The sequence below is a fragment of the Gossypium hirsutum genome, chromosome A09 (assembly GCF_007990345.1).
Source record: "Gossypium hirsutum isolate 1008001.06 chromosome A09, Gossypium_hirsutum_v2.1, whole genome shotgun sequence".
NCBI classification, from domain to species: Eukaryota; Viridiplantae; Streptophyta; class Magnoliopsida; order Malvales; family Malvaceae; genus Gossypium; species Gossypium hirsutum.
In genome coordinates this window covers 30,110,604-30,127,336 of record NC_053432.1, presented here as the reverse complement: position 1 = coordinate 30,127,336, position 16,733 = coordinate 30,110,604, and the positions used below count along the sequence as shown (strand labels likewise).

Genomic DNA, 16,733 nt, shown 5'->3' with positions numbered 1-16,733 from the left:
TGAAACAGGGCCAGATGATAGTGACGGAGTTTGAGCGAAAATTTGTGAGACTCAGCCGGTATGCTCGAGAGTGTGTTTCTACTGAAGCCATAATGTGTAAAAGATTTGAAGATGGGTTGAATGAAGATATCAAACTGCTAGTTGGCATACTTGAGATAAAAAAGTTTGCGGTACTTGTTCAGCGAGCCTACAAAGCTGAAGAGCTTGGGAAAGAGAAAAGAAAGGCTGACTTTGAAGCTAGAGATGCACGCAAAAGAGCACCCGGTAAGTCATTCCAGTCGGCATCAAAGAAGTCCCGAGATGATTTCAGTCGTTTAAAAGCACTTCGGGTTATTCTCGACGAGATCAGAACAGACCACCTGTGAATTCGAGAGCTACCTCGGTAGCCAGTGTGGGTAATATCAGATCTAATAGTGTGAGCATTGTGGTAAACGACATCCTGGTAGTTGCAGATTACATGATCGGGCCTATTTTAAATGCGGGTCGACAGAGCACTATATTCGAGATTGCCCAAGATTAGCTGAAGAGAATCCAGTGCAGAACTCGAGATCGGGTAATACTGCGGCTCAGGGTAGACCACCGAGAAATGTGAGTAATGCGAGTGGTAGTCAAAGAGGAAATAATAATACAGCAAACAGGTCTGAGGCTCGCGCACCTGCCAGAGCCTATGCTATACGTGCACGAGAGGAGGCTTCATCCCTGGATGTTATTACTGGTACATTTACTCTTTATGATACTAATGTAATTGCATTGATTGATCCTGGTTCTACTCATTCTTATATATGTGAGACATTAGTATTCAGTAAGACTCTACTTGTTGAGTCTACTGAGTTTGTGATTAGAGTGTCAAATCCCTTGGGCCGGTGTGCTATGGTTGATAAAGTGTGTAAGAATTGTCCCTTGATGGTTCAAGATGTGCTTTTGGGCTGATTTAATGTTGCTGCCATTTGATGAGTTCGATATAATTCTGGGTATGGATTGGCTGACTTTACATGATGCTGTTGTGAACTGTAAAAGAAAGACCATTGATCTACGGAGCCAGAATAATGAAGTTATTCGGATCGAATCTAGCAATTTGTACGGTTTACCAACAGTGATTTCTTCGATGCTAGCTTAGAAATATGTGAAAAAAGGTGTGAAGCTTACTTTACCTATGTGTTCGACAGTAAAACGACTGAGAGAAACATTGAATCCGTACCTGTTGTATGTGAGTATCCGGATGTGTTTCCAGGAGAATTACCAGGTTTTCCACCTATTCAGGAAGTAGAATTTGGTATTGAGTTAATACCGGGGACGACTCCGATATCCATAGCCCCATACAGAATGGCACCTATAGAATTAAAAGAATTGAAAGCTCAGTTGCAAGAATTGACAGATGAGGTTTCACGCGACCGAGTTTCTCTCCGTGGGGTGCACCTGTGTTGTTTGTGAAAAAGAAAGATGGAACCATGAGAATGTGCATTGATTACAAACAGCTTAATAAGGTGACTATAAAGAATAAGTATCTGTTGCCACGGATTGATGATCTGTTTGATCAACTGAAAGGGGCCATAGTATTTTCGAAGATAGATTTGAGATCAGGTTACTATCAGTTGCGAGTTAAAGATTCAGATGTATCAAAGACTGCTTTCAAAACGAGGTACGAACATTATGAGTTTTTGGTTATGCCATTCGGACTTACGAATGCACCTGCTGTATTTATGGATTTGATGAATCTGATCTTTAGACCATTTTGGATCGGTTTGTAGTTGTGTTTATAGATGACATTTTGATCTACTCCCGTGATGAAGATGAACATGTTGAACATTTGAGACTTGTGTTGGAGACATTCCGAGATAAGCGGTTGTATGCGAAATTCAGTAAATGTGAGTTCTGGTTAGGTGGAGTCAGTTTTCTGGGTCACGTGGTATCAGCATCAAGTATTCCGGTTGATCCGAGCAAAATATCAGCTATACTGGATTGGAAACCTCCGAAGAATGTCTCTGAAGTTCGAAGCTTTCTGGGACTTGCTGGTTATTACAGATGCTTTGTGAAAGGTTTCTATATGATTGAAGCTCTGATGACAAAGCTATTGCTGAAAGATGTTTAGTTCGATTGGTTAGAGAAGTGTCAGAAAAGTTTTGATCAGTTGAAAGACCTTTTGACCGAAGCTCCAGTACTAGTTCAGCCAGAATCGAGTAAAGAATTTGTTATGTACAATGATGCATCTTTGAATGGTTTGGGCTGTATTTTGATGCAAGAAGGCAAAGTTATAGCTTATGCCAGGAGACAGTTGAAGCCGCATGAAAAGAATTATCCGACGCACGACCTAGAATTGGCAGCCATTGTGTTCGCATTGAAGATTTGGCGTCACTATCTGTTCGGTGGGAAATGTCATGTTTACTCTGATCATAAAATCCTGAAATATTTGATGACTTAGAAAGATCTGAATTTGAGACAACATCGATGGTTAGAATTTCTAAATGACTACGAGCTTGTGATTGACTATCACCCGGGAAAGGCTAACGTTGTTGCTGATGTTTTAAACCGAAAGTCACTGTTTGCCTTGTGAGCAATGAATGCAGATATGGCTATGTCAGATGATGGTTCGATAGTAGCTGAATTGAAAGCTAGACCGTTATTTGTTCAACAAATATGTGATGCCCAGAAGGTTGATAATGAATTGATCGCAAAACGAGTTCAGTGTGAGACGGATGTTGATTCAGAGTTTAGGGTTGATGCTGATGATTGTTTGAGATTCAGGGACCGGATATGTGTTTTGAGGAATATAGAGTTGATCCAGATGATTTTGAATGAAGCACATAGTAGTCGGTTATCTGTCCACCTAGGTAGTACAAAGATGTATAATGATCTGAAACAGCTTTATTGGTGGCATGGTATGAAACGAGGCATTTCTGACTTTGTTGCAAGATGTTTAGTCTGTCAACAAGTAAAAGCTGAACATCAGGTGCCTTCAGGATTGCTTCAGCCTATCATGATACCTGAGTGGAAGCTGGATAGAGCTACGATGGATTTTGTATCTGGTTTACCATTGACACCTAGCAAGAAAGATGCAATTTGGGTTGTTGTTGATAGATTAACTTAAAAAGCTCATTTTGTTCCGATACATACGGATTACTCACTTGATAAGCTAGCTGAATTGTATGTTTCTCAGATTGTGAGATTACATAGTATGCATATATCCATTGTTTCAGATCGAGATCCAAGGTTTACATCGCGGTTTTGGAAGAAACTGCAAGATGCACTAGGTACGAAATTACATTTCAGTACTGCTTTCCGTCTGCAAAGAGATAGCCAGTCTGAGTGAATCATTTAGATACTTGAGGATATGTTGAGATGTTGCAATCTCGAGTTTGAATGTACGTGGGAATGATATCTACCTCTGATTGAATTCACATATAATAACAGTTATCAATCGAGTATCAAAATGGCACCTTAAGAAGCTTTGCATGGTCGTAAATGTCGTACACCATTGTATTGGACTGAGCTCAGTGAAAATAAGATACACGGGGTTGACTTGATCAGAGAAACTGAACAGAAAGTTAAAGTGATCTGTGAAAGTTTGAAAGCAGCATGGGATCGTTAGAAATCTTATGCGGACGTGAAACGTAAAGATATAGAGTTTCAGATTGGGGATAAAGTTTTGTTGACAGTTTCACCATGGAAGAAAATACTCAGATTTGGTCGTAAAGGCAAATTGAGTCCAAGATTCATTGGGCCGTATGAAATTATAGAGCGTATTGGGCTAGTTCCTTGCAGATTGCTGTTGCCACCTGAGTTGGAAAAGATACACAATGTATTCCACATTTCAATGCTTCGAAGGTATCGATCTGATCCTTCACATATGATTAGTCCGTCTGAGATTGAAATTCAGCCTAATATTACATACGAAGAAGAACCAATTCGCATTTTGACTCGTGAGGTTAAAGAGTTGTAGAATAAGAAGATTCTATTAGTTAAAGTATTGTGGCATAAGCATGGAGTTGAAGAAGCAACATGGGAGCCAGAGGGTACAATGAGAGAACATTATCCGAGCCTTTTCACTAGTAAGATTTTCGGGGACGAAAATCCCTAAGGGGGGGAGAGTTGTAACTGTCTAATTTACACCCTAATCAGAATGGTGGTTTCGGAACCATGAATCTGAGTCAGAAAATAAGTTTTAAATTAATTTTTCTGTTTATTTTGTGTGAATTTATATCTGTGAAATTTTCGTGATTTAATTTTGTTGTTTAGCTGTCCGATTAAAAAAAATGACTTAATCACATAAATTAAAAACTTGATAGTTTAAAGCATGAGGGCCAAATTGTTAGTGGCTTTCTAAGTTGGGACATTTATGTTGTAAATATCCCATTAATAAGTAAGTGGGACGGCATAAAATATATGTTACATGGTTTTTATATTATATTAGTAAAGGTATATAAGTAAATTAAATATTAAATTATATATGTTATATTATAATATAAAACATAAAAAAAAAGAAAGCCATATTTGAGTGTTTATATGTTCTTGGTAGCCGAAACTAAACAAAATAAAAAGAAAAGAAAGCAAGCTAGAGTTCAGTCAATATTCAAGACCATACAAGGTTATTTTTTGTCCGGTTTTTGATAAATTTTACGTTTTTTAGACCGTTGCTTCAAGTACTACAAAACCCATGCTTGAATTTTTGATTTTGATGAATATTTTGAGTTGTGCCATTGTTGATAGATTGTGATTTTTGTTGTTTGATGATGAAAAATGAAAGATATGTTTTAGATTAACATATTTTGTATTGGAATTTTTTATGATTTTGAGTAATTAGGACTAAATTGAAAAAATAATAATTTGAGGACTAAAATGTGAAATAAATTGAATATATGGACTTGTTTGAGAGCAGGTAAAATTCGGCCCAACATAAGTATAGAGAAATTTGGTGTATTTTGTGTTTTGTGCAATAGGGATTAAATTGTAAAAATTGTAAATGTCAGGGGTAAAATGGTAATTTAACCTATTTATGTGTTTTTGGACTAAATTGAATGAAAATATGTTTGAATGAGCTTAATTTGAATATGTTTAGATCAAGAACTAAATAAATCGGATTTGGACCGAGGAAAGTCAAAAGTTGTCGAGTAGTCGATCCGTACTAATTTTTCGTTGTCCGAGGTAAGTTTATAAGCAAATAGACGTGTTTATTTGGAAATTAAATGTTATATTTATATGCTGTTATGAAATGTTAAAATTTAAATATGTTATGCTCGAACATGATTAAATTTGCCTACTACATTTCCGAGTTTGATTCGACCGAGTTACGACGTCCGAAAGCCCCGTATGAACCTTAGGAATAGTTAGGATACATATGTCATGACATAGGATTCCGATATATGTGTGCGAATAAGACCATGGCATCGATATGTGGTTCCAATATGTGTTTACGAGTAAGACCCTGTCTGGGATAGTGGCATCGATTTGTGGCTACATGTAAGACCACGTTCGGGACGTTGGCATTGTACAACTTATGTGATTATCCAAGTGTCCTATCCAATTCCGAATGGTTCATCGGGCAAAGATAAATCGTGATCGAATGTGTAAAATGGGCTAAAAGGCCAGGTATGATTTAGCTTGTTAGCTATCAGTAATAAGATATGTATGTGCCTTGATAGTTGATAAATTATATATGATGTAAGGTTAAATATATACATGTATTAAATAAGTGTATTCAGCTTTGAACAAATGGTAAGTATATTATGGAATTAATTTTTGATTATGCATATATAATTGATCATAAATAATCAGTCTTATAAGAGTTATATGTACATAATATTAAATTATGGTTCTTGGACTTATATAAATGAGCAATAGTTGATTATATTATAACAATTTGGCTTTTGAAAATTGAGCAGTGGTTTCATTACTTACTTGTGAATATTCGGCTAAGGTAATAAATATATGTGGTTGGTATATTATTATTAAAGATATAAGTTGAGAGTAAGCTTGTTAATGATATTGAAATTTGGTTAAATTAAGTTAATTATATTATCGGCTTCTTTATTTGCTTATGACTTACTAAGCTTTGGTAGCTTACTCCTTGTGTTATGTTTACTCTGTTTTTTTCTAGATTTTGAAGTTAAGCTACAAGCTCGGGAATCGTCAGAGAAGTTCATCACACTGTCTACTGCCTTGGTACCATAAGCTAAACTTAAAATTATGGCATGTAATAGTTGGTTTTGGAGTTGGTTATTTTGGAAATGAATGTATATTCAAGCCATGCCAAAATGGGTAAATGGTTAAGTTGGTCTTGGAATGTGTCTTGGTTGTGATAATTTCTTCACTTGAATTCGGTTTGGTATGTGCAGGGTATGAACTTAATAGGGTTTATATGTTGTGAATGAATGAAACTTTAGTTAAGCTGTTGTGCGATATGTGCGTTAAAATAGATGATGGCTTGGGTAGTATCTATAGGTGATTCGGTCATGGTTTTGCATGAGTAAAAAAACTACAGTATATATATATGGAAATGGTTATTATGTTTTATTAAGGTGCTATTTTATGTATTGGTGCTAAAAAGTATTCGACAGTGTTCTAGAGGGAATTGGGTTGATTTTGTTACACGCATTATAAATTATGTTCAGCTCTGATGGTATGTTAAAGTATAATTAATCCGTTTTTGATAGTATTATATAAAGTGATAAATAATAATGAGTGGAAGTGTATTGGTTAAATAAATATGATTATTAAGTGATAAATGTTGCATGTGGTTCGTGATTAGTTTTATTGATTAAACAATGTGTTTTGTTTCGTTAAGTATGGCTTTGGCATATGAGTAAGTGTATGTCATGTATGTATATGTATTGATTCGGTTGAATATAAATGGTAAATTTTATATTAAGCTTATATTAAGGATGCAGTTATAATATACACACTTATCATGAATACATGAACATTCAGTCATATAGATTTTTATGTATGTCACTAAGTTAATATGAATTATGGTATTTACATTAAGACATGCGCACTTGACCTTTGTATTTGTTTAATTTTGTATGTTACTATGTGTCTTGAATGTATGCAAGGTGTTTACAATTGTGAGTGTTACTTGCCTTGTTATGTGGCTAAGTAAATATACTAACTATGTGCAAGTTGAGAATGTGTATAATGATTTACATGTAATAACCGATAAAACTAAAAATAAAAAATAAAAAAAATGAAGTGAGTTGGTTTATAATCTTGTCATTGTTTTAAATAGAAATAAATTGTAAATCATATGAGATAGGAATAAACTCCATGATGATGTCACAGATAGGAAATTAGTGGTGCAAGTTATATATATATATTTTATACTTTTACTTGTGAATGTTTACTTACTTATTTTTTTTTACACATGATATAAAATGACAAAATTTAAAAGTTATATTATTTTATGAAAATGATTAGAATTAACCCTTATGACTTGCCCGAATGGATAATTATATACTTATGTATTTAATTGTTTGGATTATGTTTATTTTTGTAATGCCTTATGACTATATTCCGGCGACGGATACGAGTTAAGGGTGTTACAGAAACAGTTCGGGACCAAACCGGGAACATAAAAAAGTTTCCTTTACTTTCGTTAAGCAATAATTAACAATACAGATCACTAACATCATACAGATCTTATTGTCAACCTTCCATCTGCACACTGAAGTAGAAAACTGGAATAGATAGAGCAATATCAATCACAACTCAAACAAACTATAATGCTTTCATCTGTCTGTGAATTTAACTAATATTCTCATACTTGTAGAAAACTGGAATAGATAGAGTGTAACACCCCAAATTTGGGCCTAGAAGTATTGGGCCTTAAGTGCGGATCCATAAGGAGGTTGTATATAGGTATTTAATTGTGCAATAAAATAACACAATTAAATGTCCGCTTTGGTAGTTAATGGCCCTGAGAAGTGTTAGAGAAATCTTGGGTTCAAACTTGGGCTTTAGCAAAAATTTTGGTATTAAGCGAAAAAAACTTGGATGCTTGGATGAGGGCCTTTTAAATTATTGTGGTAAATAAATGACACAAGGAAGCTTGTAGTCTAGTGGTTGTGGCGTCATTAAGGTTGTATGGGAGCCTGGGTTCAAGCCTTGGCTCTTGCAATTTATTTTGTTTTTTTTTTAAGGGAACCTAGACTTTGGCCTTTAGACCTTATAATTAATTGGGGATAAAATATGACACAAAAAGCCTTGTGGCTTAGTGGCAAGTAGCGTGTGGAGCATCTGAGGGGAGGCATGGGTTCGAATCCCATCGCAAGCAAGGAGCATTTATTTTGCTAACAGGGGGCGGCAAGAGTTGGTGTTGAATTTAAACTCTGATGTTGGAGGGATCCCACATCGGGAAGCTAACATAAGAGTGGATACAAACCTGGCTTTAAATAGAGGGAACCATGAGGAGAGTAAAGGTACCTTTCTTGGCTGATCCCTTTCACTGTATGGCGTGCTCGTTTGGGTTGGGCGTCAGCTAAGAGTGCTCGGAGCGTGGATTAACTCCAGTCTCTTATCAGGTGTGTATGTCTCACTACTCTGGCTGTAGGATGGCTACTTCGGGCCGCGATGGGCAAAAAGGGGTCATGTGGGCCTAATGGGGCATAGGCCCAATTGGATAAGTTGTTTGATTGTGTAGTAAATATTAGATTAGGCTAGGTGAATCTCATATCTGTGGCTAGATTTGGGCTAAAAGGGCCACACGAGCGTGTGGGCCCATTTGGGCCGAGAATAGGCTTTAGGCCCATTCGTATTGTTATCCCTGTTTAGAATACTTTAGTTTACTAAAATTATTGAAATACCCTTAGTTTGTAAAAATACTAAAATGCCCTCGATTTGTAAAATTACTGAAATACCTTCGACTTGTAAAATTACCAAAGTACCCCCGATTTACATAATTACCGTTTTAGCCCCGATTTACATAATTACTGTTTTACCCTCGATTTACAGAATTACCATTTTACCCTCGATTTACAGAATTACCGTTTTACCCTCGATTTATAGAATTACTGTTTTACCCTTGATTTACAGAATTACTGTTTTACTCTCGATTTATAAAATTACTAAAATACCCTTGGTTTTTAAAATTACCAAAATACCCCTAGTTTGTAAAATTACCAAAATACCCTTGGTTTGTGAAATTACCGAAATACCCTCAATTTGTAAAATTACCAAAATACCCCTGATTTACAAAGTTACAGAAATACCCTTGACTTTCTAAAAATTATGAAAATACCATTGGTTTACAAATTTACTGAAATACCCTTGGTTTGTAGATTTACCAAGACACCCTTGTAGGATGAAATGACTAAAATACCCCTATTAGGTAAAAATACCGTAAAGCCCCTGTAGGGTAAAGAGACCATAAAGCCCCTGTAGGGTAAAGTGACCGTAATACCCCTGTATGATAAAATGACGAATATGCCCTTATGTTCCGTATGATTGATGTGCTTAGGATTTACATATAATGATATTGGATTAGTTAAGTTTGAGTGACAGGTGGTGGTTATCGTAGGCGATTGATTTTGGAAACGTTTCAACTTCAACCCGTAACAGGTGTGTACTAACCCTCGTAATAGCTTAGATTAATATTTGCTGAGAAGCCGAAATGCTAAAATACCAGTATTTTGGGAACTTGTAATGTTGCATTTGGGTATAGATGCGATAAATACGATAAGATCGGTGCTTGGATCGATGGAACAAGTAAGAACTCAATTTTGTGCACGATGGTAAGTTAGGCCTCAATGGTCTGAAATTGGGCCCAATGGGCTTTCGGACCCATTTGGGTAGAATTGATAGAAAATGGAATTTGGAAAAGTTGCACGTTAGCACGTTTAGTATTGTTGTAAAATTTGGGTTAAGTAGGCTAAATCAGCATTCGTAGGGCCCATTAGGGGTTTTGGGCCCAAAAGCCCGAATTTGATAAAGTGGGTTAAAGATCATTGTTTAAACACTCAAAAATATTGATAATTGTAATGAACATGGAAAACCCTGATATTTGGTAAAATTACAAAAATACCCTTATAATGTGAAAAATGACTGTTTTGCCCTTGTGGGCAAGTGATGACTTGGACTGTGTGGTTGACGGGTTGATTGTGAATATATGTTGGTGATATGAATGACTTGACTGTGATTGTTTATTCAAATATGGGCATGACATTCTGCATACATGACATGTTGCATTGGGTTGGGTTTTTGTATGGATGGAGGAAGTGCAAAAGGGCTTATGCCCCAGTTTACCGAAAAGGGCTTTTCCCCAGTTATTAAAGAGGCTAGGCCTCCAGATATATGATAAAGCAGCTATGCTGCCAGTGGTGTGTTGGTTGGGTGGGTTGAGTTATTCCCCACATGGTGTGTTGGTTGGTACGGGTGGAGAGTAGCGGATGGTGGGTTGAGTAGTCTCCCCAAATGGGCTTGCATACATTCATTGGTATTTCATGTGATATTGAAATGGGCTTGCATACATCCATTGACATTACATGTGATATTGAAATGGGCCTATAGGCCATACTGTTTACAGTAAAGGCTTCAGCCAAGTGAAATGATTTATGAAAAGGCTCTGGCCCAGTGATATGATTTATTAAAAGGCTTCGGCCCAGTAATCGTTAAACGAAAGGCTTTGGCCCAGTATATGTCAATACTAAATAGGGCTTTGACCCAGATTGTACTGATACTGTGTTTTCACTATTTGTTTGTTATTAGGATTACACACTGAGTTTTCGTAAACTCACCCGTTTCTAACTGTGCAGGTAATCCCTAAGCTTAGATGGTTTGGAGCTGCGAGGGACTCGGAGATGGCCACACTACTGTTTCTATTTCTTTTAATTGCAATAAGTAGCCGATTTATTTCTTTATAAGTTTTATCTTATTAATATTATTGTTTGGTTTTGGGTTGTAATAAGGCCATTTTTAATTATTTTTCTGGGATTATTTTATTTTTAATAACTTTAATCTGTTTGTTAATAAATGGGCTAGACTTAGGACGTGTTTTCAAAATGATAATTGTTTTCAAATAACACCACGCCACGATTATCTGATTTATCAAAGATTTCAACTTAAATAAATTACAACTCGATTTAACCAAGTGTGGCAATGGTTGTGGGCATGTCTAGGATTGGATCCATTAGAAGAGCTTGGTACTTAAAGCAGCCTTCATGGCTCACCTCCTCTGTTACGGATTCCTACATGGTGCCCAGCTCCCATTCACTTTGTTAGCTTAACAAAAGTCAATTTTAAAGCAGTAAAATGAAACATGGGTTTTTAACTTCAATGTGGCACATCAGATTCGGCGATAACGTCTGGGCCGGGTTTGGGGTGTTACATAGAGCAATATCAATCACAGCTTAAACAAATTATATTGCTTTCATCTGTCTGTAAATTTAACTAACATTCTCATACTGCAGGAATTGCATCTATGATCTTGCATATATGTATATATATATCTGAAAGTAAATGTACACATATAATAGTCAAAAAATATTTTTCTATAATTATTCTTCCTCTGTCTAATTCTGTCATTACTGAATTCACATTATCCCATTCATAGTTGGAATTTATTCGGAAGAAAATCTAGCAATCATATACATTACATATCATACTCGAATGAGTGCATTAGCTAAGTCTGACCTTTCTTTTACTGTGACATTTCAGTTATCCGGATGAGTTTATTATTAACCTGGCATTCTTTCTGCAACTGTGTTCATTTGCTAAATCATTCTCGAATCTAATTACATCATCAATAAATCTGTCACTGAACTCTTTAGTTTTCCACTTTAGCCTATTTAATCTAAATTTCATGAAATCTCATTCTGAATTACCTTGTTGATAAAGGGGGTGAGGTTGTATCACCTCTGACTTACCTCTTACATACTCAGGCATATAACTTAACACTCATCATATTAAAATATTATCACAATCATACCTTTTATTCTTTGATTATGACCACTTTGTTTGGTCATAAGACATTCACCAAGCATACATACCATAATATTAACCATTCAAGTCAAACAATTATAATCACATGACCACATCACAAGGCATCAATAAATAGCTTGGATAAATAGGCTTTCAAGCCATAACCCATATAAGCCACGTCTCATGGCTAAACACAACGATTCAATTTTAAGCAAACATCTTGGCCAAATCAAAAGAACAAACATCATAATAACTAAGTCCCTATACATGCCACTCACACAAATACACCACTCACACAAATACACTTAAGGTTTATCAATACCCCAATGGTAATAGCTTGATAGTGCGATGCTGCCTCCGACGATCTCCAACCCCGAGGTAACCTGTCAACAATAAAGAAATGGAAATGAGGGAGTAAGCTTTATAGCTTAGTAAGTCCATATGAAAATAATAAGCATATTATCAACATGATTCCATGGAAATATAATCATAATTACACTTTTACTTATTTTCTGGTCATGCTGTTTTCTCAAGTAATAGTTACTAAATTATTTATATCTGGAGCTACGGAATTCCAAATTAAGATCCGTAAATATTCCCTGAAACTATACTCATATATATTTTTACTGTAAATTTCCAGAACTTTTGGTCCAGCCAATAAGTACAGTTTATTCTTTAAAGTTACACCTATTCTGATGCTTGACAGCTTCGACCTTTTTTTACTAAAAATCGATTAATGTTCCCATATACTTCTCTTGAAAATAGACTCATTAAAGATTTAGTCATATAAATCCTAGGCAATAATCATTTTTGTACAATTTTTAGTGATTTTCCAAATTTGAGACAGGGGAGCCCGAAATCACTTTGACTCTGTCTCACAAAAGTTCAAATATCTCATAATATGAAACTCTTTTGCTTACACTGTTTCTTCTATATGAAACTAGATTCAATAAGCTTTAATCTCATGTCTTATTCAATCTCTAATTCAATTTCCACGATTTTTGGTGGATTTTCAAAATCACACAACTGCTAATGTCCAACACTGTATTAGTGCAATATAATGGTAACTATCATAAGTTCATTTTCAACTAATCATGAACTTACCATTTCATGAATTTCATGTTCAATTTCACAAAGATATAATAATATAACCATAAAGATTATTCATCATTCAAACCCTTTTGGCTTACTTATCATATACACATATATACTTGCTATGACTTAACCTTTAACCCTCTTAGCCGAATATTCATTAAATACCTAGTTCACATACACAAACACAAAACTCATATGGCTTATCATAGTTTCATGTACATATCTTAACCATATAGCCGAATATATATATAGCTCAGCAAACAGATATTTATTCCTATTCCCTTAACACATATTGATCAATTTGACCATGCATTAACCTTTGGCACATTCGGTCATTAAAGCAATAACCTATCTAGAATTCAAGCATTTCATACTAAAAATTCTCCCAAGGCCAAATTCATATACAAATTTTAATACTCATACTAAGTTTGTTTTTCAAATAATTTATGCACACACCATTAACCTACTAATTAACTAAACAATTTCACAATTTTCTTTAACTAAACATATATTCGACAATGACCACAACAATTTAACAAACCTTAAAAACAATCTATAACAATTAAATTCATCTTAAATCCCCCGTGACCGAATGTGCATATATATAAAAACTCAAACAACAACAAAATTTTCTTTCCAAAATGCATATATATACATACGGCAACTTCAATTCATACCTCTCAACAATGAATTCAACTTATTCAACCATCATTTAAGCTACTTTAACATCTAAATAACACCCTCCAAAAACTTATCAAAATAACACAAATTTAGCAACTTGCCGAATGCATAAATATTCAATGATTCATGAATTTAAACCATGGGTTAACTATACTATGCACTTATAAATTTAATTTCATAAACAATTACATAAAAATCACATTAACATACCTTTAAATTGAAACAACCATGGCCGAATGCCTTGGCCTCTTCTTCATTTTTTTTTCTCTAATTCGGCAATGAAGAAAGAAAGATGAACTCCCATTATTTTTATCATCCTTTTCTTATTTTACTAATTTTTTTATTTCAATATAATGCCATTACTTATTATAATGCTTAAATAAAATATATATTATCTATCAACCATCATTATGGCCGGCCGCTATATTAAAAGTGGTCCATTCGACATGCAAGTCCCCCATGTCAATAGTTCATGCATTATTTGGCACTTTAAAATTCACCTATCACATCTTCAAGTCTTATCACATGAGTCCTATCTTATAAATTAACACCTAATTGATAAAATCAAGGCACAAGGTATTCACACATACAAATTCCAATTATAATAAGTACAGAATATAACATCTAATCATTTTTGTGCCTCGGTTTTGTGGTCCCGAAACCACTTTCCGATTAGGGTCACTATAGGGCTGTCACATTGAAAGCATCAACTTTGCCACATAGGTGGCAGGCCAAGGGGTGGCTCTTTGACTGCTATTTTTTGCAAATTTCAGCTGCCACACTTAGCTATAAAAGCCCCCCTTGGCTGATCATTCAAAGCATCTCATTCATTCCTTATTTAATTCACAACACTTCTCTCCTCTCTCATTCTTTTTCTCTCATTTTTCCATTTCAATTCCCTTGCTCTTATGCCGATTTCTTCCTTTCGAAAAGGGGTGTTATGTAACCATTTTGGAGCAGCAATTGAGTTTTCAGTGAAGCCTTGATCGGCAAGGACAACAAGAAGGAAGAACGGAGCAACCAAGTCAAGCCTCGAAAAACCATCGGATTTGATTCTTGTTCCCTATCTATTTAATTTTTGTTTTTGTTATCATGAACATATCTATGAGTATTCATGTTGTTGGAATGGTTAATTTAATCAGCTTAGCTTGAATCTAATTCGTGTTGGGTTGATGGCATTTCGTCTTTTTATATTGTTAAAATTGTGTTTATGTTGTTACAGGCCTCGGTAAAATGCTTGATTAAGTAAAATCATGCCTAAGTTATTCTTGTGTTACGACTGTGAGGTAACTAATGAATTAATTATTTAAACGGATTGAAATTGTAATTAATTGACACAGTACTTGATCAGTGCATGTTTATTCTACTAAGGTAGCTGAAGGTTAAATTAGCAATGTATCTGACGATATTATTGCCTTACATAACTTACAAGATTATTGTGATTAAACTGTTTCAAGGTAGGGATACCTTGTTACCTCACATAGTCTTTTATATGCTTGTTAGATTTAATTAATCGTTTGAATTGACATAGGGATATGCAAGAGATTAGTTCAGTTTAATGAGTATGTATGTGCACTAACATGTTTGCTTACTAGAATCTATTTAGTCAGTTGAATTGACATAGGGATATGTCAAGAGATGAATGGATTTTGGTATGTAAGTATGTTCATAAGTTAGCAAATTACGGGTTGCCGTGATTTTATTCGTAACAACATAAACATAATTTCAATAATTCGTAGATAAGAAGTGTAATAAATCTAACACAATTATATCATCTTGATTAAATCTTATTTTGAAATTGTGCATTAGAACTCTCTTTTACTTTATTTTTTATTTATTTTAATTTTTTTATGTTTTTAATCACCCTCTATATTTTTCTTCACCAAAGTGTTTTAAATTGCATTCATAAATAATCCTTTTCGAAGTCCCTGTGGGTACGATAATTTGACATTTACTTGTCACTTTATTGCTTGTTGCGATTGTGTACACTTGCACATTTCCGTCGTTCAAAGTTTTCGCCGTTGCCGGGGACTGTTTTAAAAAGTCATTATTTGTGAATTTGTTAGTTTACATTTTGGTTTTTTTTTCTGTTTAATTTTTAAGTTAATTATTTTTTCTATCATTATTTCAAATGTTTCTGAGTATTGACCGAATTATTAACCTACTTCCTGTAGACCCGAGATAGAAAGAACTTTTCGACAGCGAAGAAGACAAGCAAATTAGAGGAGGACCGAAGAGATGAACTTCAAAAAAACGGAGCAAACCCTGCTCGAAATCCTATCCTTATTGCTGATGATAGGGATAGAGCTTTACGACAGTATGCCGTGCCAGTATTTAACGATCTTAATCTGGGTATTAGGAGACCCAAAATTGAGGCACAATAGTTTGAGCTGAAGCCAGTCATGTTCCAGATGCTTCTGATAGTGGGCCAATTCAATGGAATGCCTACTGAAGATCCTCACCTACACTTCAGACTATTTATGGAGGTGAGAGATTCTTTCAAGTTAGCCGAAGTACCAGAAGATGAATTATGATTGAAGCTGTTCCCATATTTGCTGAGGGACAGAGCTCGAGCCTGGTTGAACTCCTTGCCACCAAACTCAATTTCCACATGGCATGAGTTAGCAGAAAGATTCCTCATGATGTATTTCCCACCTAGCAAGAATGCTAAGTTGAGGAACGAGATCACTGCCTTCCAACAAATGGATGATGAGTCCTTGTATGAGGCATGGGACAGGTACAAAGAGTTATTATGAAAGTTCCCTCATCATGGAATCCCACATTGCATCCAACTTGAGATATTTTATAATGGTCTCAATGCTCACACGAGGATGATAGTGGACGCTTTTGCTACTGGTGCTCTCCTTTCTAAGTCTTATAATGAGGCTTATGAAATTATCAAGAGGATTGCTAGCAACAATTACCAATGGCCAACCAATTGAGCAACGTCAGGAAGACGAGTTGCTGGAATACATGAAGTAGACGCTCTTACTTCACTCGTATCTCAAGTATCATTAATATTCTCAATGCTTAAAAATCTTACTTCTAATGGG

The 16,733-nt window shown here is 35.1% G+C and overlaps 1 non-coding gene across 1 annotated transcript; it reads right to left on the bottom strand.

Moving 5' to 3' along the window:
* Positions 1 to 16,349: 16,349 nt before the first annotated feature.
* On the bottom strand, positions 16,350 to 16,456 carry LOC121207339 (small nucleolar RNA R71). Its single transcript, XR_005902430.1, has one exon. It is a non-coding gene; the product is annotated as a small nucleolar RNA R71 (small nucleolar RNA).
* Between the last annotated feature and the right edge of the window lie 277 nt (positions 16,457 to 16,733).